The following is a 17978-nucleotide window of genomic DNA, read 5'->3' as shown; positions in this document are numbered from 1 at the left end:
CAAGTTCAAGACTAGGTAACTTAACAAGCAAGAATCTGCCCAGAATTAAATAGAAATGTACTGTATATATAGCTTAGTGGTAGAACATTTGTCTTACAGGCATAAGGACCTGAGTTCAATCTCCAGTCTTTCATACAGTAAAACAAACAAAAAATATAGGTGTCTAGACAAACCATAGTCCATGCTACAAGGGATCTCCTAGGTGTTGGTATTGGCTGACACAGAATTGAGTGGAGAGTGTCTAGCCAAACCTGCTAATTAAACCAACTGGGCTTTCTATAACAAGCCTGCCCTCTGTGGCCTACCCTTTTATCTAAACACCAGCCAAATATGTCATAAAACCTGACACTAAAGAGTCATATGTTGAGGTATTTTTTTTTTTTTGAGGATGTGATCTTCAGGAAACATGATTACTTACAATTTCTTTCCTCACACCTTAAGCAAAAATGTCACTAACACCTCTGAATTCAGGTCATGGCTAACCATTCCCAAATTGTTATGTTGGATTTTCAAAGAGCCTAGCACATAGATGTTAGAAACCCAAAGCTCAGAGTTATGAAATAATTTGCCTGAAGTCAAGCACTCAGAAGGAGACAATGCTACAAAAATGGAAAAAAAAAAGAAAAGTGGATGTTAAAGAACTCAGGAAGCATGCTATTATGGAAGTTAGTACTGTTAAAGGTGAAAAAAATCCTTATTACTTAAGGTAAGCAACAGGATCAATGCAATCCTTATCAAAATGCCAGAGATTATTTTTCAAAAACAGAAAAAGTTATTCTAAAATTCATATGACACCTACAAAAGAACTGAAAATAGGCATAGCAATTTTGAACAAAAAGAAAAAATCTGAAAGTAGTACGTTCCCTTACTTCAAAGCACATTGCAATGCTATAGAAATCTAACATCAATGACATACAGAGGATTCATAGCTCAAAAGAATAGAATAGAATGCCCAGACATAACCCCTGGGTATATAATTAGCTGATCTTTGACAAGGGTGTAAACAACACGCTATAAAGAAAACACACTCTCTTTAAAAAATCATTTTGAGAAAGTTAGATTAAACATGCCTAACTTAGTAGGAAATGACAGCCATAGATTCATTCATTGTTTGCTTTTGGAAACTCACTGGGCCCTGAAGGCCCTTATCAACTGATTAATCTCTTGAGGATTTTATAATATGGCAGCATTTTAGTAGATGGAGAAAATAAATGTAGGGCATACATTGAGGAACTAGGTCACTGGGGGGGAGTCATTGAGAGCTTCATCTGGGCCTGGCCCCTATCAGAATTTCCTCTTTCTGTTTCCTGACCCGTTACACAGTTCCTGACCTTTACTCAGGTCTATCCTATGTCCCTTGTCATAATGGACTGAATATTTTGAAACTGAGAAAGGACAATCTTTCTTTTGTTAAGTTGTTTCTACCAGGTATTTAGTCACAGTGCCATAAAACTACCCAAATCCACATGCAAGCAAGAACAAAGCTGGGCTCTCATGAATATTCAACTACAATAAGTAAAAGACATAAATCTAACATTTGAATCTATAAAATTCTTTGGAGAAAATATCTTGAATAGAAAGCATGGAAACATTTTAGTATAACATTTTGGGTATAATATTAAATGCATAGATAACAAAACAAAAATAAACAAATAGGATTATAGCAAATTAAACAACTACTTTAAAATACACACACATATGTGTAAAACAAAAATGGACTCAGTGGATTGTATTCCTATATTTGTGATTATATATATATATATATATATATATATATATATAATCAGAGTAAAGAGGCCATCAGTTTAAGAGTAGAAGAACCGTGGGTGCAGTTGGAGGGAGGAAAGAGAAGAGGGAACATAATATAATTATAATTCAATTAAAAGTCTAAAAAATATAAACTATAACTTAAAAATCCCTCTTTTTATTTAGAATCCCACTTCCAAGTTTGTACATAAGAACTGAAATCATGATTTCAAAGCACATCTGTGCCCTTGTGTGCATTATAATATTATTTACAATGATCAAGTCATAGAACCAGTCAAAATGTACACTGACAGGTGAGTGGATAAAGAATATATGGCATTACACAAGGAAAGGTCTCTAACTTTAAACAAGAAGATTCTCTCACTTACAATGACATGGAAGAAATTAACTAACATTTTCTTAATTGAAACAAGCCAGACCCAGAATGACAATTGCTACAGTGTACCCAGTATATGAGGAATATAATTGGTCATAATTATAGAAGAAGAGAACAGATTGTTGACCTCCTAGGTTGGGGAGTAAGAAGAAACATGGAAGTATTTATTTAATAAAAAAATGAGCAATTTGTTCTATCTTAAGGAATCATCATTTTGGTAGGTACAAATCAGGAGGAATTTAAGTAAGAAACTTCAGAAATGTTCCTTCCTAAGTGTGGTGGACAGTAAGTTGTACCCACAAACTTTCTCATCTCAAAGGCATGTACATTTGCCATGTGACATTGCATACCATACAAGGAAATGGAGTCTGACCTCACTCTAGGAAATACTGAATTCCTTATTTATGGGCTAAACTAGCTAAACTAGCTAAACTAGCTGGCACTCAAGTTTCTAAATCTGACTTCAAGAAACCTTGAACCTTCCCCTAATAACTTCTAAAACCTAGCTTTTTCACGAGGAAATCTGAGATACATAAGTAGGTTTCACAGAATAAGTCCATAAATCAACAGTCTCCTTGAACTACCAGGCATGTGAGGTCATTAGACAGCCTATATCTAAACTCCAAGGGACTAGACAAGTCCATGGGATCATTTAAATCATTTCTCAGCTTTTCAAATCAATACCTCGAACTTACTTCACATATGGAAGATGTTTATAATTTCAGATTATATAATAACAGAATCTTAGAATTGGAATGAAAATGAAAAAGTATTTGCAGATGCTGATGACAAATCCCTTGTTGTCTGTACTCTTCTCATAAAACTACTTACCTGATTTCCTCATTGCATCTCAAAATAGTTTCAGTTTGAGGAAGATGTTTCCAACATTATCTTCTACTTTCCTTTCTGTGGCTGTGAAGAAACATGCTGATGCAAAGCAACTCAGCCACAAAAAGGCCCTATTTCATCTTCATTTCATCATTTTGGAAGTGAAGGTTCCAAGCAGGGGCTTCAAGCACAGACTCGGAAGGAGTGCTGTTTGTTACCTCATTGGCTGACTCCTTCCAGCTAGCCTTCTCATACATTCCAGGATTGCCGGACCAAGGAACAACACAACTCACAGTGTGCTCAGCCATTCTACATCAATAAATAATCAACACAACTCCCTACCCCATAGATGTGCTCACAGGCCATTCAATGTGGGAAACTGAGGGAAATCTCTTCAGTTGAGAATCCCTTCTCAGATAGCTCTAGGCTGTGTCAAGTTGACAGTAAAAGCTAACCTGGACACATAGTCACTATACTCACCTGTTTAACCTATCTGTAATAGCTTGAGTAACTGATGGTTACATACTTGCAGTCATTGGATGTTCATAACTTTAGAAGTGAATATTGCTGAATTATGGATTGTGAATTCCCTTCCATGTAAAATGTTCCTGTATATTAAGAAAAAACTCACTTTCTCATACTCCTCATCTATTAGCCTTTGATTTTAAAAGCAGCTGTCATGCATTACTTCTCACTGCTTCATCAAGAATGAATTCACACATTAAACCCAGCTTTCTCCTCTCAGTTAGCAATCCTAAGACCTTAGAAATGTCTTCTAATATAAGGGTTAAAGTTATCTTAGTTTCTCATTACCATTTTCTTCTCGAGTATAAAATTATTCTAAATTTTGAGATAGAACTTTGGGGTAGTGCCGGTAGGTCAAGGCAGTGTAATTTGCTCATTAGCCAGAAATTTCACATTTCTTGAAATTCTCAGGAAAATCTTCAATTCTCTTGGCAACTGCATTCAAGTGTCAAAGACTGTGTGATTAAGAGATCAAGCAGGGGATTTTTATCTCTGGGAAACAGTGCAAGAGTAAATGAGCTTAGTAAAAGCAACAGAACCATGTCTAGAAAATAAAAATAACATTTAATGTAGTGAAACTAACTGAGATTTGAGGAGAGTGTATGGGGCAACACAGATCTTTGGTGAAAACCAACAATGTCAGGGGCTGGGGAGATGGCTCTGAAGTTACAATCCCTTGATGCCTTAGGGAGGACTAGGGTTCAATTCGCAGCCTTGACATGGTGCCTCATAATCACCTGTAACTCCTGTTTCAGAGGATCTGACACCCTCTTCTGGCCTCCATGGGCACAAATCATGCACATGATGGACATGCACACAAGCAGGAAACAATCATTATATAAAATAAAAATAAATAAATTGTTTTTAAAAAATGGGACATCTACTCTAGAATCTGATAGAACCAAATTACATCTAAGCTCTGTAATCTACTTTCAATGTGTCCCTGTGAGATTTCTTACCTCACTAAAACCACATATCCATGTTCATAAATTCACAATTTAACAATACTCATATTGTATGGTTATGATATATACACTGAACACATTCTATTGTACTTCATATTCCATAGCAAATACTTGCTTTCATTAAATTATTTATTGGGGAACAAATGAATTCCATAACATGTATGTGGAGATCAAAGAACAATCTATAGGAGTTGGATCTCTCTTCTACCATGTAGGTACCACTCCTAGAACTCATGTTGTAAGGATTGAGAGCAAATATATTACCCTCTGAGACATCTCCTTGGTCTTAATATTTACTTTCATTATTTGGAATTACTACCAGGATTAAATTATAGGCCTTCTTTAATAGATCATCTAATTTAAATAACTTCCCTAACCTCTTTACATATCAGTTCGTTGTATGATCTGATTAATAGAATTTACTTCATAAGGGTGTTGACTTATTTAATTATGAAAGTGAAAAAGTGACCATACCTATGAAAACATAGAAATGTTTTATAAACTAGAGAGGAATAAAGTGAGATAAATAAAAGAACAAGCCAGGATTGGAACTTGGGATCTCCTAGCTCCAAAGTCAATATTTTCTACTACCCAAAAGTAAAAGGGTTGTATCAGAGAAAGATAGCAACACCAAGGTTTTCAAAAAGCTCTGAAGGATGGGCTGATGATGTGACTTTCACGCATTATTTTTGAGACAGACATAATGGACACTGGTGTACCAATGCTGTCTCTCCAAACTTACTCCTTCTGGTAAGAAGGGGTAGTCTCTCCTGAGAAATTCTCAGGTTGTGCAGATGTTTTTGAAATGCCAACAAAGCTCTAAGAACAATCACAGGGAGGCCTCACTGTGAGAAGCATACCTTACGCAGGATACCAGCATTTCAGCACGATCAGCAAGTGCAGCCTCACTGAGAATGCACTTTCCATCATGAGCGATTATGGTTCGCTATAAGCGCAAGTGGCCTTCCTGATAAAATTCAGCTGCATGGAATTAGGGAAGAAGCCCTCATTTTGTTATTCTTTCAAGGCCTTTCCTATCTCTGGCCAGCAGCTCTATTGTTCTTTGGCTGTTTCAAAGGACCCTCGCTGGAAATGCTTGCACATTTTTTTTTCCATAAGCCTTATCAACCACACTCAGACCTGTTCATTTGCCTAATGGTTTCTCTACAAAAGCAGCTGAAAGCTCCAAATCAGAACTGAACAACTCACTTTGGGCTATCTGCAAGAGTTCCTCTGGCCTTTGATCTCAGAGTATCCCAGACCTCAGATTATTCCATTTCTCCAATCCTTGACCTTGTGGCAATTGGCTGCAGACACAAAAGTATCTTGTGTCATGGACCTTCAAGACCTACTGATCCAACTTTTCATGTTCTCAAACACTCATCAACAGGTATTGTGACTAATGATACCACGAGGTACTTGATCTTCTCTTCTCTGAGTATGGCTGTGGATCAAGATACATTCATGGAATTATATAATGCCTAGATGATAGAACTTACGTGTCAATTTAACATTCAAAACGTCATTCTCATTTATGAAATGAGAGTGAGAAATCCAGTTAAACAGTGGATCTGATGTGTAGTTATTAGAGGAAATGCTGTAAGGCATTAATTTATTCATTAAGATATATTTACTTTTAGCCAGAAAGATACTACTCCTCTGAAGAAGTAAAGGTGCATAAAGCATGGAATGCAGGAACAACAGCCTATTAATCTTCTTCCTACTACTGAAGTTTGAGAAAGTTGATGATCACAAAGTATTTATTAAAGTGATACATGCTGGTGCATGCCTGTAATCACAGCACTCAATAAACTGAAGTGTGTGTTTTGCAAATTCAAGGCTAGCCTGAACTAAATGTGAACTCCTATCTAAAAAAGTCAAACACTATTCCCAGTACTAGGGAGGCAGAGGCAGTCAGATCTCTATTCTGTAAGTTCGAGGCCAGCCTGGTCTACAGATCAAGTTCCAGGACAGCCAGGGCTACAGAGAAACCCTGCCGCAATTAAAAAAAAAAAAAGTTAAAAAAAAAGTCACACACACACACACACACACACACACACACACATACATACATGTGTATACATTTATTTTTCTTATAAGTGGAATCATACAAAATGTATTTTATTGTTTCTTTTCTTCAAAAATATTTCTGACATTTTAAATGTTTTGCTGAAGTCTTGCTGTTCCTTTACTACTAAACATAGTTTCATTGTGATGGGTGTAATGATTTGTCTGTTGACCTGTTAAATGTTTGTATTGTTATTGGTTTAAATATGCTATGATCATTTGTGTACAAGTGTTTTTGAGTGCATTTATGTTTTCATTTTCCTTAGGTAAATTGTGAGGAATGGGGTAAAAGTACAATACACACTTGACCTCTCTTGTCTGTGTGTGTGTGTGTGTGTGTGTGTGTGTGCGTGTGTGTGTGTGTGTGTGTGTGTGTGTGTGTGTGTGAGATATCCTTCCCTCTCTCCCTTCATTCCCTCCCTTTCCTGATTTATGAGAAGAGCATAGAGCAGTGCTCTGCCCCTATTTGGCATTCACTAACTACTCATTAACTGAAACTCTTCAACAATTAGCAAAGTCAACTTTAGTGTAGATCACTGAGTTCTGAGTGTGAACTTGGTGCACTGCACCAAACATACTGAGGACAGGGAAATGATCAGTGTGTAGGCTCCATCCTCAACCTGTGTGGGCAATGCCTGTGTGAGCAACCCCCAGGAGTCCTTTAGTCAAACTACTCACAAAGGAGTCAGCCCTGACAAGAGGCAATGTTTCTCTGGCCTTTCCACTTAACAGGCCTGCCTGCCTGTTTCCTTCTCTCCAGGGAGCTACTGCTCTAATCCCCAGAGTTCTCCCTCTCCAGACTCTTGCAATCCCATTATCCTTCTGCCTGGAGAGACAAGCTCATGTACCACTGCCAGCACAGAGACTCCTGTGGATGTATTGAATTCACCACCTGGTGACTACAATTAAAATTCTTCTCCTTTGATTTATTTTGGTTAGAGGAAAGAAATCATTTAATTTCTTGGAGATGCAGATAAGAGATGATATATGTCCCATCCATTTCCCTGATAGCAACACTTCCTGCAGCTAACACAGATGGAGAAGAAACTTCAATCACACTCACACTTGACTACCTGTAGTGGATGGAAGATGAGGAGTCCAACAAAGAAAAGGGGAGAGGAGTCAGCTAGAGGAAGGAGATAATGAGAAACATGCATGAGATTTCTGGGGAAGGGATTTAAGCAAAGAGAGATGTACATCTGCTTGATACACAGAATTTTCTGTTCTGACTGAGAATGTAGCACTGTTTAAATTTCAGTTGAATCAAGTCAGATATCACCTTCAAGATGATCTACTCCAGAAATTCATATCAAAGGGTCTGTGAACATATTGCTGTAGCAGAAGATCAAGATGTCTTAGAAATAGAGAAGATTTTGACCTTTACCTCCTATTTTCAGTGTCTCATCGCCAAAGAAATAGTTTAGAAATGGGGAAAATAAGAAATGAGGAGGAAGTTTATTATTGGGAAAATGACCACAACTACAGAGGTAAATGTTGGATTCTCAAAAGTGTTGTTTGGCTGGGATTTGGGACAACTTGTTCCATGGCAAACTTTAGTACAGGGAAGGGTTATTCTGAATAGTTTTTATTCCTTGTTCTTCCATTTTATCTTTTTATGAGATTTTTAAAGTGTGACATGCTGTTAGATGCATGATGGGAATAGTTTGCAAAACTAATTGTATGAAATGTCATTTAATAAAGCAATAGGCATTGATCATCACAGCCAGCCATGTAGACCCCAGAAGATTAGGAGTCATCTAGTGTCTACTGTTTCAGCAATCTCATAATGTTTGCAATTGTATCAGTCTTTATGCATTGATCAGTTTGCCCCTCCGCATACACACAGCCCTATGCCTATATAGCCTACTGCAGGAAGACTTGGAAGGATTTGTGAACCTTCTGTCAATAAAAATGGTAAAGCATCTATCCTCCCTCTATCTCAAAGGAGATATAACGTCGAAGAATTTACAAAATTAACTAAGGTAATCAAATACCCCTATTTTGTAGTTGAGGATGTTCAGAGATAAAATGTTGTCCAAATTCCTATTCCTTGCTCAATACCATGGTGAAAACTAGACTTCAGTGCTCTGAAGTCTCATAGTAGTTGGACATTTAATCTGATTGGTAGATTGCGTGTACTGGTGGAAAGCATAGCAGTTCTCCTCCTGTTCAACTCAACATCATCAGTGGTCCTGAAGATGGCAAAACATGTATGGCCACTGCCTCCTGATAAAAGCACAAAAGGAGAGGCAGAGCCAGGCAGATCTCTGTGAGTTCAAGGCCAGCCTGGACTACCAAGTGAGTTCCAGGAAAGGCGCAAAGCTGCACAGAGAAACCCTGTCTCAAAAACAAAAAACAAAAACAAAAAACAAAAAAAAAGCACAAAAGGAGCCAAGGTTAGCTTAAGCAACTTAATTCTTTTTTTTTTTTATTTAGGTTAGTATTTATTGACATGACAGTCATTGACAATATGTCACTGAATGTAAAATACAAAAATGTACACAAGAGATTGTATGATGTAATTTTTCTTGCTTTCTTAAAATTATTTTTTCTCTTTTTTTAAATTAAATTTATTCATTTATTTTACAGTTTCCCATCCCTCCTCTCCTTCTGTTCCATCCCCCTCACCTCTTCTCTGCTCCCCTCTACCTACACATTCTTCCTCTGTTTCTGCTCAGAAAGGGGCAAGACTCCCATGGGTGACAACGGAGCATGGCATATCAAATTGAGAAAGGACTAAGCTTCTCCCCTCATATTAAGTCTTGGTAAGGCAACCAAGTATGATTGTTAGGTTCATAAAAGCCTGCCAAAGTGTTAGGGACAGGTCCCATTCCCACTGCTAGGAGTCTCGGAAGTACATCAAGTTGTCTCACATATGTAGAGGGCCTAGGCGGGCTTCTTAGCTGTGGTCCAGTGTCTGTGAGCTCCTATAAGCCCAGGTTAGTTGTCTGTCTAAATTCCTTTGTGATGACCTTCACCCCCCCGGCTCTTACAATCTTTCCTCCCTCTTTTTAACAGGATTCCCAGAACTTGGCCCAGTGCTTGGCTGTGGATCTCTGCATCAGTTTCCATCAGTCATTGGACAAAGGATCTCTGTTGACATTAGGGTAGTCACCAATCAGATTACAGGAGATAGCTCTTAACGTATATTTAGTAAAACTAAATGGACATGGCTTCAGAGACCTTTATTTTAATCTTTCCTTCTATTAACAGACTCCTGTGTCTGAATGTTTCCTTCCTCATCTTCAGGGCTGTAAAACCTCTTCTGCTTTACTCTAAAGTTAAAAATAAACCTGAATTATTGTATCTTTTTTAACCTCTGGTAAGAAATCGAGAAAGGGTCCCCTAATTAAATATGAGCTTACCCCGAGAATGTTGGCAGGGATAAGGATGTGGCTTAGTGGTAGAGTGTGTGCTTTCGAGGTTCTGGATTCAGTGTCTAGTACCTCCAAAAGAAGAAAGAGCTAGAAAATGATGATGGAATAAGATAGGTAGAAAGACTGAGGGTGAAGTAAAACAAACAACTGTATCAGTGCTCTAACATACATCTGGTAGTCTTGTCTTCCCAAGGCTCCTTTTCTCACCTACCTCTTCCTCATCTGGTAGCAATCCTGGTGTAGTCATGATAATCTTGTTTAGGGAGGAGGTGAAGTAGATAAGGTGTCATTGTAAGCATGTTCCACTTACATATGCTGTTTGCAACTGATTAAGTTCTCCCTAATACAGTGCCTAAGTGTTTGAAACTCCCCTTAAGCAGTCTTTGCTATTGTTGTAAACAGACCTTCACATACCTTCTGTAGGAATGAGCGTGCTGGAATATACCTGGGGGAATTGTCTGGACCCCCAAACACAGGTCCCCAGGAATAACAACTCTCCTCTCTCTAAACGCAAAATTACAAGGAGGCTTTCTCCACCCTGTTCTCTTGTTTCCTATTTTCTCTCCCTTATAAAACTGTCTGGACTGGTAATCTCCTAACATTCCATGGAGTTCTGATGCCCCCTGCTGCTGGGTGCTGGCTGTAGGAAACTACGGATCTTCCCTGGTGCATCTCTCTCTCTCTCTCTCTCTCTCTCTCTCTCTCTCTCTCTCTCTCTCTCTCTCTCTCTCTCTCTCTCTCTCTCACACACACACACACACACACACACACACACACACACACAGACACACACATACACACACACACACACACACACACACACACACACACACACACACCTGTTTTAGTTCTTCCTTGTGCAACTCTGTTTTTCTGGTAGATAGCCAGCCTGCCTTCCCTTCCTTCTCTCTGCATCTTTGACCCTGCACCTTTCTTGTCATCTCTCTCCTCCTCCCTCAACTTCATATCGTCACTTTGTTTTTCTGCCTCTAAGCACATCACAGTTCTTATCTCTATATTCCTGGTTCCTGTATCATGAAATAATTCACTGTATTAGTTTCCATTGCACACTGTCAGACACTAATGGTAGAATGTTTTCCCTTACAGAAAAACACAGAAAAATGCCCATTTCATTATCCCAAGAAAATGAAATAATGCGGTGGTCAGCCTTACTTCACATCCAAAGTGATCACTCAAAAAGTTCTCCTTAATTGGTAAATAAACTATTTTCCTGGGTTCCAGGGAATTCCTTCTTTTGAAATGGTCAATAATACAGCTTGCTGTGTATTACTAGACATATAAGTTTTATTGTCTGAGCTATAATGTTTAACATGTATACGTATTAAGAGACAGAAGTAGAAAGGGAGTATTAGAGGGCTCTGTGGCATCCTCCAAACCAGAATAGAAAACTATGACTCTAGAATTTATACCTGAATCAAATGCAAAAATCTCAGGGGTGTAAATAAAAAACACAGGTCTGAGAATGAAGCAACTTTCTGCATGGACTAGATTCTCTTCCTGAGACACAAGTTGTACCAGGAGATAAGGATGGGCTCAACTTCTGGTGTTCGGGGTCTAAATTAAAACATGCAAGTCTCTGTTCCTCTATTACTCTCTACTCTCCCTAAAGACTTTCCCATTTTCTCTTCTCTGATTCTATGAATTCTGTATCAGTGGGCTTAAAAGCATCACTAGTGTTTGATTTCCCACAATGCTTAGAACCTTGTTGTTTTCAATGTTGAAGGCACTCAGCTTTTGCTTTTGTTTTGTGAAGGCAGGAAGAGTGGGAGGAAACAACTCAAGCATAGAGCCTGGAGGGAGAGGAAATCATAAAAGACCAGAAGAAAGGAAGGAAAGGGAGAGATTAATATGTCTTTTAGCACATTACAGGACCCATTTAAGACACAACAGAACCTTCATTATTGATTTTCTTTTTGCTTTTAAGTGCTGATGGCTGTGGATGACTAGAAATATGGAAGGATAAGGAAGTAAAAAGTCCACTGAATATCAAATTGGTAGTTAAAATTTCAAATGTCTCATGTTAGGAAACCCAGCAGTAAGAAGTCAGGACTTGCTTTATAGGATGATACCCTTGAAAAATGCCTCTTGCAGGTGCATGATTACTCTGCAAAACAAGGTGCCTCTGTAACTCAAACACACTCCCTTGCCAGCACCAGGGACACAACTCAGCATGCTGCTCCCACCGTTATGGTTGCTTTCCTTACAGTGCTTCCTCCCCAAGACTGATGCTAGCAATCGATACCAAATGCCGCACACTTAAGTCCATCAATGAAAAGGCTGTTACAATAACAGCAGCTATTTTTACGTGGCTAGTGATTTCTTTGTGGCTCTCCAAACACAAAGATGGGAAATAATAACTGGTCATTTTTCATCAAGACAGACAATACAGGAGGACAATTGGAGCAGAGGCACCTCCTGTGATCTGTGCAGCCAAGGAGTTCACTAGCTAGGGAAAGCGAAGCTGACTCCTGGAGGCTCCAGTGCCTGTGCAGGTGAAGGCTGGTGCAAGGAACTTATAGCCAACCCAATGCTTTGTGCATACTTCTCATATCAACCCCGAAGCATCTTTGGATGGCTATATAACTAGGGACTTTTGTTCCTCCTTATGTGTTCATGTTGTATCCCTGACTATTTTCACTGCTGTGGCCTAATAACTGACAAAGAACACCCTCAAAGGGAAGCTCTTAATATGGCCCATGGCAGTGTGCCATGGCCACAGGACAGGCTCAAGGCTTTGGCAGAAGTGTGAGGCTGCTTATTCATACCTTGAAGAATCAAAAGGCATAAAAAGACTGAGACTAGAACTAGAACTTAAGTATAGCCCTTCCTTTAGTGACTTACTAAAGCAGTGAGCCCCCACTTTCTGTAGTCTTATGAACCTCTCAAAGCAGGACCACCATCTGGAGACCTGATGTTCAAACACATGAGCTTATGGAGGAGATTCCACACCAAAATCTTAAGGGTAGTTTATACATTCTTTTACTTTGTTTTCTTAATATTTTTCACAATGTAATGTGAATGTGTAATTTGAATTAATAAATACACACATAATCAAAACCAGAAAATTCCATGAGAAAAAGCTTCTGTTATACACCCCATTGCTTTTGCCTAGAGAAGTCATAAAAATAAGCAACAATAAAATCCCAAGGCTGCTGAAGACATAGGCTGGTCATCCCTATATGACCTCAGTTAAATGCTTCATCTCTCCAAGCCTTTCACTCTTCATCTATTAACATGGATATATTTTTATTTCTTATATAATTTGTGGGGGTTTTGCTAATTATAAAAATACCAGGTTTCTGTGCCTGCAGAGCCCAAATATGCAGCCAGACAGGAAGCAACAGCATGAGACAAGAGGGAGATTCCTGCTCTTGAAACCATAAATTTATTCAGAACTTCTATCTTCACGAAGTGGTGGGTTGTGGCAGCCCACATGATTATGTCTTCACAATCAAATGGGTGCATATCTAGGAAGGCAGATCCAGCCCTATGGAGGGGGTGGAAGCCTCTAATTGCAGGATTTCCATGAGACGACATTCCCTAGAGGCAGAAAAACAGTCTGAAAAGGAGACATTGCTAGCTGTTTCCCCAAACACAGGGATCTGGGGAAGTGGCTGCTTTGCTTCTGTCCCTCAGGATCTTTGCAATAGGAGACAAAACCCAACACTTGGCCTAATGGCAGAGGATTTACTTATTTTCAAGGTCACTTTGCCAAATAGATACTTTCTATGAGGTACTCTGGGATGAAAATGGAAAAAAAAATCACAGCATCAAGGAAATGTAAAATGAAAAGCAAGGTGTGTCTAGTGCCTGTTGTGTGCCAGGAAATTTGTCAGACACTATTTAAATTATCCTTACAATCAATTTCTGAGATGGTGATTAAACAGGGAATATTGGGCTCCATTCATCAAAAGGCTCCTAGAGAACCTGCAGGCCTGCAAGCATGCCACACTAGCCAGTTCCATGCTTGGCTTTTATATATTGATCCTTTCCCTTAGCATGTCCTTTTCATCTTACCCACTGCATCAATTGCTTCAGAAGGAATTGTTCTGCTTCCCACTTTCAGATCCCAAAGACTCTCAACTTAGTAAAGATTCCCAACTGTGTTCCTACAATGCTCCTCAGTAGTGAATGTGCATATGTGTGTGTGTGTGTGTGTGTGTGTGCGCGTGCGCGCACATGTGTGTGTGTGTGATTGTATATTTGCTTCTGTGCATTTCTCATCATACTTAATAATTTGCTACTGTTGTTATTCTCATCACTAGGTTTACCCAAAGAGCCCCATGGTACTTAAAAGAGTGCTCATAGACAAGAACAGCATGCTCAAAAATGTAGCATTCTGAATATAAAAATTGGATAACAATTTCGAAAGAAAAGATAAATGGATGAATAAACAAGCAAATAAGGGATATGTGAATTTATATAACCATGAAACGTCAATGTGTATATCTGTCAATGTTGCAGCAGTACAAAGTGAAGGGAGGGTGGAAACAAAACCACAAGAATGCAGCAGAAAGAATAAAAATAGATAGCCCATAAAGACCAACATCAAAATAACGATATGACTGGAAAAACCGTGGCTATTTTTAGCTTGCAGTTTCCCAAAAACAGCATCAGACTTTTTGTAATCAGTTGCAAATAAAAACAAAAACAAACAAAAGCAACAACAAACAAAAACCAGCCATGCTGCTAATTTAAATCTAGTACACCCTTTATGCTTCATAGGAAAGCTTCACACCATCACCCAAATCTGGAAGGAGTAAATAACTACCTGAGCTGATTCTTCTGAATCAGTTTGTGGGTTTGTGCAGCTTCCCAGTCAAATTGACTCAGTTTTTTGTAGCATCTTCTATTGTAATGGGAATTCTTATGCCAAAGGAAAGGCTATACTAGCCTTATAAACTACAGGAAGCCTAGCATTTTGTTTCAACCAAATATGCCTTGGATATTAAATACCACCGTGTGTGTTTACGCGTGCGCGCGCGCACGCGCGCACACACACACACACACACACACACACGACTAGCCTCGTTTATTAGAAGGCTTGTTTCCAGCTACTGGTGTCATTTTCAGAAGCTTGGGAATCTATGACAGGTAGAATTGATGTGCAGACAGTAAGTCACTGGAAGTACATCCTTGGTGATATTGTGTACCTGATTCACTCGTCCCCACCTTTCCCTCCTGCCTGCTCACTGTGAAGTAAGTAGCTCTCTTCTCCCGTGCACTTTCACTCTAGTGATATTCTGTCTAAATACACAGGGTCAATCAACCACGGGGTGAAACTTCTGAAACCAGGAACCAATATGAATTCTTACTCCTTCAAATTGTGCTCATGGATACTTTCAGCAAAATGGTGCAAAAGTAACTGATCCATGATACAACAAGTAATTAGAATACAGTATGAGAGAACATTGGATGGACAGATAACTCAGCGCTAGTTATTCTTCCAGAGGACACAGATGGGTTTCTCAGAATCCAAGTGGCAGTTCACGACTATCCATCACTCCAGTTTGAGAGGACCCAATGCCTTCTTCTAGAGTTATTTTTAATATCTTGCCATAGGCAGGACTTTAAAGTCACTACATGCCTTTTCTTCTGTAACTTTCATGGCATCCTCAGTGCAGTAGACACAATGATATCTCTCACTTTCTTTTTGTTCACAGCTTTCACATGCTTACTGGATTTCTTCCCTATATCATCCTCTTTCTTTTACAGTAAGGACTATTGTCACACATTTCTCATCCTTGTCTCCTATTAGAGTTCTGGAATGGTTGTATTTCTTCTTATAATTAGAAAGGCTGTGTCGCTAATTCTGGTCAATTAAGTAATAGGAGAAGATGGACATAAAGACTCTGCTACTGGAAAATATGTAGTGCCCCCTTAACCCTCTCAGAGGATATTCCCTGCATCCCTTATTGTAGATTCATAAGGTGTTGCTACTAAAGAAAGTGTCACTGCCCTAAAGAAAGAATCAATTCCACATGTGGCAGTCTTCTGAGGTGTTAATTCTAAACTTTACCAATAATGTTTGTGAATTCATCATGGCCTGTTCTCACCTGGTAAATGTGAATGATCTTATAGAAGATTTGCAAACCTACGTTTTGGCTGCTATAGCCTTCCCCATTCTGTGCCTGCTGTGGGATGGTCTGTATGTCAAGTGTGTTGCTGATTGGTCAGTAAATAAATCACTGATTGGCCATTGGCTAGGCAGGAAGTGTAGGCGGGACAAGGAGAAGAATTCTGGGAAGTGGAAGGCTGAGAGAGAGACACTGCCAGCCTCCACCATGACAAGCCGCATGTGAAGATCCCGGTAAGCCACGAGCCATGTGGCAAGGTATAGATTTATAGAAATGGATTAATTTAAGCTGTAAGAACAGTTAGCAAGAAGCCTGTCACGGCCATACAGTTTGTAACCAATATAAGTCTCTGTGTTTACTTGGTTGAGTCTGGATGGCTGTGGGACTGGCGGGTGACAAAGATTTGTCCTGACTGTGGGCCAGGCAGGAAAACTCTAGCTACATGTGCCTAAGTTTTTCAGAAGCCTTTCCCATTCTCTATATCCCGTATTCTCTTAAGAGCTCCTTTAGACTGTTCGTCATGGCCTAGTAATCAGCTTTAAAAGTGCACTTAGAATTCAGCTCCTGATCAGTCCTCTACCTCCACTAACTCAGACCTACTCCTGTTCTCTGCACCACTGGAGGAAACAGGGGAGGCTATTCAGGTGGCCCACCAGGGTATTTACTTTACCCACAGTACACACTAGGATACTGGACTTGCAAGTCCTCCATGCGGACACCAAAAGCCCACTTACAGAGTGGTTACAGAAAAGAACACTGAAGATCAAAGACCTGCTGCCGATGTGAAGAATGCTAGAACTTGAAGAAGCCATCTGGCAACACTTTCTACTCTTTCGGGAACCATGGTGGTTCACAAACATTTATAGCTACAGTTCTAGGTGACCCAAATGCACTCTTCTGACCTCTGTACAAGAGATGCAAGTGGTATAATTATATACATGCAGGCAAAACATTCATAAACCTAAAATCAAATAAAACTAAAAAATGTAAAGAGTAAAAATATCTGCCTATTTTGTTTCACTTTGCCTCTGTAGCATGGATGCAAGATTACATTTAATTTCACAATCAACTCCAGAACAGTCACTAGCTCATAGAGCATTCCCCTCATCTTTGAACAATCTGACTCCAGGTAATTCCTTATTGCCTTTGCGGTGCTCAATTCTATTGAGAACTCTGACTGTACAGGCCATGGACAGAAGAGGTGGGTAGTCTGCTCTTCCTTCCTGTAAGGTTCTTTAAGAATTTGGAAATAGTTGACAGGTCTTCCCCAGTTGACTACCATTCCTTTTATTCTAAGCCTTCCCATTTTAAAATAAAAGAAAATATTCCTCAAAAGAGAAAAAAAATAATTAAGAGCAGATGGTCTACTAAGTGTGAGTCCAATGATCTCTCTATTTATTTTGCCAACTTAGTGAATAAGTGTGTGTGTGTGTGTGTGTGTGTGTGTGTGTGTGTGTGTGAGAGAGAGAGAGAGAGAGAGAGAGAGAGAGAGAGCCAACATGACATAATTTGAATACAACTCAACTCCTGCTGTGAGAGAGCAATAATTCTAGTAGAATATAAGACACATGGATCATTAAAACTACTACAGCTAGAAGAAGAGGAAGGAATCGTATTCATTAAATGCTTTCTAAATGTCAGGCACTGCCAGGTACTTTTTGTGTTATTTAATTTAAGTTTATAGCTTTACCCAAAGCTTGACAGTATCAATCTTTTTTTTTTTTTTTTTACTCTTTAAATACTAAAATGCTGTTTCAGTTTGTCTACTGTAGCATAAAATTCTTCAAAAACCCAGCTGGATGAACTGAAGATTGGGCTCAACTGATATTATCTATCAGAGGTTCCTCTGTTTGGCCTCCCTATAAGACTTGGGCTTCAAGTGTCAGCAGGGTTCTTCTGATACGATATCAGCAGTCATGTAATCTCAGTTTCACTATACTTAGTGTACATTAAAGCATCTACAATGTAGGCATGG

Source organism: Peromyscus eremicus, chromosome 2 (assembly GCF_949786415.1).
Source record: "Peromyscus eremicus chromosome 2, PerEre_H2_v1, whole genome shotgun sequence".
Taxonomy (NCBI): Eukaryota; Metazoa; Chordata; class Mammalia; order Rodentia; family Cricetidae; genus Peromyscus; species Peromyscus eremicus.
This window is presented reverse-complemented; position numbering follows the sequence as displayed.